Source organism: Dendrobium catenatum, unplaced genomic scaffold (genome assembly GCF_001605985.2).
Source record: "Dendrobium catenatum unplaced genomic scaffold, ASM160598v2 fragScaff_scaffold_1024, whole genome shotgun sequence".
Lineage (NCBI taxonomy): Eukaryota > Viridiplantae > Streptophyta > Magnoliopsida > Asparagales > Orchidaceae > Dendrobium > Dendrobium catenatum.
This window is the reverse complement of record NW_021319486.1, coordinates 2232802-2238994: the sequence shown is the minus strand read 5'-3', so window position 1 is coordinate 2238994 and position 6193 is coordinate 2232802.

Genomic DNA, 6193 nt, shown 5'->3' with positions numbered 1-6193 from the left:
TTGGGTGATCTGTCCAGCGCTATGCTAAGTTGATAGACGCCATTAGTTAGGTGACCACGAAAAAGAAGTTGATGGCCTGTAAATCCTTAATTTCAAATCCATTAGAGTCAAATGTGATAAAAACCGAGTTATCTTTGGTTAGTTTTGAAACTGATAAGAGATTATGAGTAAGAGCAAGTACATGTAAGAGATGACAGAGTCGAAGCTTACGCGGTGTGTCGGGAAGAGGAAGCAAATCTTGGCCGTAATGTTGAAAAGGAATGTTTGATCCGTTTGCTATAGAGACAGAGTCCTGCCCTTGATAGACCAACGGTTTTTGAAGGGTAGAACAGTCGGATGTCATGTGTGTAGATGCACCTGAATCCAGAACCCAGGTTTGATTAGGCGACGAGTTCGGTTGTGCAAGAAATGCTCGGGGAGTGGTAGAGGTGGTTGGTGCATAATTGAGGTTACACCTATGCCAGCAATTGAGAGCTGTATGACCAAGTTTGCCGCATATTTGGCAGGTTGGTCTGGTGCTGGGAGCATTTGGAAGAGATGGAGACTGATCTGCGGGAGCAGTCGTACTGGCATTGTTCGTTCGGTATCTAGATGACTGTTTAGTATTCTTTGGGCGAGACTGATTGTTAGAGGTTGTGTAATAGGACGCCGTGGTAGTAGATTGATCTTTCTTGAGTTCTTGATTGACGTGGATCTCTTCGCTACAGAGCAGCGAGTAGAGTGCATCTAAATTTGCGGGCAAGGAGGAGGATCGTATGTATGTTTTGAAGGAGTTGTATCTTGCTGGTATGTCATTTAAGATGTAAAGTACAATGTCTTCCGGATCGATCTTAGTTCCTGACGCCGCAACATTGTCCGCGATATTCTTGACTTGAGCCAAGTATTGTTGCATTGTAAGATTCTGCATCTGGATGTGATGTAGCTTGTTCTTGAGTTGAATAACTCGTGAACGGCTCGAAGTTTGTAATCGTCGTTCAAGAATTGTCCATACCTCTTGTGCGGTAGTAGAGGTTATGACATATGGCAAGATTGCCAGCGAGATCATTGAGAATAAGGCTGAGATGAGATTGCTATCAATTAGACGCCAGCGGGCATGTTCGGGAGAGTTGGTATCGGTCGGCGGGGAAGTTTTGCCGATGAGATGATCGGCATATCCATTTGCCGAGAGATGTTGAAAGATTTGAGTTCGCCAAAGTCATAATTGTCAGTGGTGAGGGAATATGATATCAAATTCTTGATGTTCGAGATAATGAACTTTAGAGTCGTCGGAATGACAAGTTCTGCGGTCGATCCTGAGAGCGTGGTGGAGGCGAGAGGAGGGTTGAGGTTGATTCTTGATCCCCCATCCTGGCTTCTGATACCATGAAAGAGATCAGAGATCGGTAGAGAGAAAGACAGAGGACAAAGAAGACAGAACCATTGAAATGGAAAATATGAAGTATATTATTATCTGTAAGGAATGATTACAACCGTATATAAAGAAACGAAAGGGTAACATCGTAAATACTAATGAGTAGAAGATAGCTTAAGTTAAACCATCTGCTTACATGAGGAGCCCTATAGCATGGAAGTTGGCTGTTAAAGATTGTTTGCTTCTTTGTGTGGTCAAACTCATTTGAGGAGATGAGATCAGTGCCTAAAAAGTTCAGTATGAATCTCACTACTAACACAAGTTAAACCTGGTGTGATGGTATGAATCAACTTTATATGAGCAAAGACATGCATTGTGAGCTACAATAGATGATAAAGTCAGCTAGTGTTAGTGTGTATGTGCAGCATCGGTTGGTGTGTAGAAATTAAATGAGCGTTGTCACACGACTGTAGTCAGGAGACAATCATTAGAGGATTGTAGCCGGATAATAGTAATTCAAGAATTGTAGTCAGGCAAATAGTGGTCTCAAAACCTTACCTAGACAATGATGATAAGTTGACTGTGGTCGAATCACAACGACTAAGAAATCATAATCATGCAACTTATGTTGGAGGATTATTGGAGGACAATGGTGATGAGAGGACCATAATTGAGTGAGAAAGCTAGAAAGATGTTAAGTGCAATAATATGAGCATATTATAAAACAAATTTTATAGTTAGGCAAGGCAAGGCTGAGAAAGAGAGATGTTATTTTTGAATAATTGTTGAAACAATATTATTTGATAATATCTTAAAGGGTTAATTTTATAAAGGAACTTGTTGATAGGGAAAATAAACAATAGGAGCATAGATTAAATAAAATTTAAATAGGTGAAAATTAGCCAAATAGTTTAGTGCATTAATTGGAATGCGTCAAGTCTTTTTGCGCATTCTGTTGAATACGCCCTTTAGTTCGGTGCATTCTTCCAACAATGTGGTTGCGTGCTTGTTTTAGAAAGTTTGTTATCAGAGCGTGGAGTTCGGCAAATTCGTTAGAGGTGCATAGGATTCAGTGTTCAGATATGTTAGTTGATGTAGTGAATCGGCGGAAGAATTAGACTTGCTAGAAGGAACACCCAATATAGGGAACAAATATAAGCTTTAAAGTTCAAAATATCATATTCTTCATCTACATCCAAGTAGAGTTACAGGAATACATTTATAAAGAGAAGGAATTAAAAACAATTATAAAACAATGGTCTAGAAAGATTTAATAGTGATCCAACGATGGCTGAGAACAAGTCTAAGAAGGTGTTGGAGTAGGTCAAGTGGAGTTCGGAGTCGTAATCTCAATAACATAAAAAGATAACTACCATAGTGGAAAGCAAAACAGCTAATAGACATGTAAAAAGTGATATGTCATTTCAGAGTATGTTATATAGTTAAGATGCTCCACATCATTAGTTTTTATTAGGTAGAAAAAAAAAAGGAAATTTATGTTACATTAATTTAAATCATTTGGTTGAAAATATGTTATTAGGTAGAGGAGAATGAGAAATTGAATTATTCAATCATTTATTAAGTATATATTAAATTATATTTAAATATATTTTTTTGTAAAAACTTACCCTAATTAAAATTTAGTTATGATTAATTTTGGAACTAACTAATACACAATATCTATATATTGAAATATAATTATGAATATATATTTTGCTAGAAGATTAAATTTCATATGTTATTTTGAACAATTATTATATATTATATAGGTATTGAATTTAAATACTTTGGCTATTTTGATGTCTTCTTTTGCTACAAAATTTCTACCTTTTTGGTTTTATGAATTGTTTTCCTTTTTTCAAATTTATTTAAATAAGTTAATTTTTTAATTTTGTGAACATTTATAAAATAGAATTTTGATCTTAAACATAACAACAGTGTAACTTTATAAAATTTAATTTATTATGATTAGTGGTAGAATTTAAAATTTTTATGGTAATAGATATGTTAAATTAGTTTAAAAAAAACATTAAATTGATCTGTGTTCATAGTAATGATCTTCTAATATAATATAAGTAAATATTTGAAAAGAAATTCATTCTCATCGTTTAGTGTATTTAATTAGCCAAATTCTTAAGGAGGGAAGATGTTGAGCTGAAGTCGTGCCGATCAAGTAAAAAATTGAGTGATATATCGGTATAAAATAAATTTGTAATCTAAGCCATATAGAAAAAAAAAATTGTGTTAAAATTTATTCATATTTTCATTTATTAAATGGAGAAGTTTGTAGAACTTAAATTGAGCAGGTAAGATTTGAAATGTATTGGAGAATATTATTTTGTGTTTTACGAACACATAATCTTAGTAAGGAAACACCACTGGAGATAACCTATATGAGTAGTGAAGGAGTTCAAATTTCGATCAACAACCTAAGTAATTATAAAAAGTGTTGAAGCGACCACTCAAAAAAGAGGTTCAATCAACCATTAAAGAACGTTGATACTGATAGGGGTGTCAATTTCAGGTCACGGGTCGGGTTCGGGTCGAACTCGGAATTGACCCGGCACTATTCGAGTTCGGGTCAACCCGACCCATTTTTACAAGCCACTATTGTAGTGTAGTTCCTGAGTATTGTACATGACTTTTGAGATATGAATCGACTTGTATATTGATGTTTTAAATTTAATAGATGGTAGATAGACTGTTTAATTGAAGGTTTTAGATAACTCTGGTAAATTGTTTGAGTAATTGATTGACATTCTTTCCAAGTTAGATCTTGGGGCATCACAGATGTTCTCACTAGACATTTGCGAGAGAATGTACCTTGTTGTATGCTTTTTTGTTGATGTGCATGCTTTTTGTTCTCACTAGACTAGAGAAGGAGTTAAAGGTAAACTAGGTCAACTATAGAGTCTAAATGTTTTCGCTTGAGTAGACCTAAAACTGAATATATGGGGTGTAATTTTTGTAGCAATAAACCTAATGAGAGGTTTGTGACTTAATTTGGGCTTTATCCATAGAGATAGAATATGGAATGAGCATATACATGAAAATGTTGGAGTACCTCCAGTGGATGATGAGATTAGATAGTGTCGCCTTAGATGTACCTTGGTACTGTATGCTTTTTGTTGATGATATTCTACGTGTTGATAAGACTAGAGAGGGAGTTGAAGGTTTGAGTATGAATTATGGAGATCTATTTTAGAGTATAAAGGTTTTCGCTTTAGTAGATCTAAAACTGAATATATATTGTAATTTTAGTAGCAATAGGCCTAGTGAGAGGATTGTGACTTTGGGCGATCAAGTAATTAGTAAAAGTACATGTCTTGGGTCTTTTATTTAGAGTGATGGTGAAATAGAAGGGGATATTATCAGCATAATTCAAGTTGGATATTTGAAATGGAGGAATGAATCGGGCTTATTGTGTGATAGAAAAGACCCCCTCAAACTTTAGGGAAAATTCTATAAGATGGTGGTGAGATCACGCAATGCTTTACGGTGTCGAATCTTGGTCAATAAAAGAGAAGCATTATACTAAGTTAAGTGTTGAAGAGTTGAGGGTGCTTAGGTGGATGAGTGGCTTTCTCCCTAGAGATAGAATATGGAATGAGCATATATATACATGGAAATGTTGGAGTACCTCTAGTGGATGATGAGATTAGAGAGTGTCGCCTTAGATGTACTTTGTTGTATGCTTTTTTTTTAATGATATTCTACATGTTGATAAGACTAGAGAGGGAGTTTATGGTAAACTTGAATTATGGAGGTCAATTTTAGAGTCTAAAGGTTTTCGCTTTAGTTGATCTAAAACTGAATATATAGAGTGTAATTTTAGTAGCAATAGACCTAGTGAGAGGATTGTGACTTTGGGCAATCAAGTAATTAATAAAAGTACACGTTTTAGATATCTTGGATCTTTTGTTCAGAGTGATGGTGAAATAGAAGGGGATATTATCAGCACAATTCAAGTTGAATGGTTGAAATGTTTTCTGTGCAGGTTTAGAGTTTAGGATGAAAATCCTTCAAATAGAGGGGAGGCCGTTAAATTTTTTTTTCATGTGCTATAGGTTTCCAGCGGCTAACCGGCGATTTAGCCACCAGAAACGTCGATACCGGACGGCTGATTGACGCCGCCGGAAATCTCTTATAACCGCCGGTATTTTACCGGTGGTTTACCGTCACTGTCCGGCTGTTGTTCGGCGACACGCCGGCGACTACAACCGCTGACAATTCCTTCGGCTGTGACGGTCGGTTAGCCGCCGGTACATTTCCCTGCGGTATACCGGCGGTCGAACGACGGCATTTGTATTGGCGGTCAGACGGTCGGGATGCCGCCGGTAAAAACTCCGGCGATAACTGTTGGTGTATGCCGCCGGAAAGCCATCGGTGAAAGAAACTGCTAGAAAATACCGCCAGCAACGATTTCCGACGCCGTTTTTTCCGGCGGCGTGACAACCGCTGAAAAGCCGCCGGTTTTATTCAGAACCGCCGGTATTTACAATTAAACCGCCAGCAAAAACCGTCGGTAATGAGCAAATTTCCTGTAGTGAGCGGGTCAATTTTTCGGACCTGAACCCGACCCACTTTGGGTTCGGGTCAACTCGACTCGACCCATTTAGGGTTTAGGGTCACGCGACGCTAGTCATGCGAACGCGATGCCAGTCACGCAAAGAGTCACAGACGCGACGCTGTTGACCTCGATTTGCCCAGAACCTTGGTCAAAAGGTTGACTTGGTCAAATTGACCAAGTCAGACCTCGAGACCCCCTCCAGTGGGTTCAGTGGGTCGAGTCGAGTCCGTCAAGCCCGAGCTTGGACCCGGGGTCAACCCGGTTGACCAAGT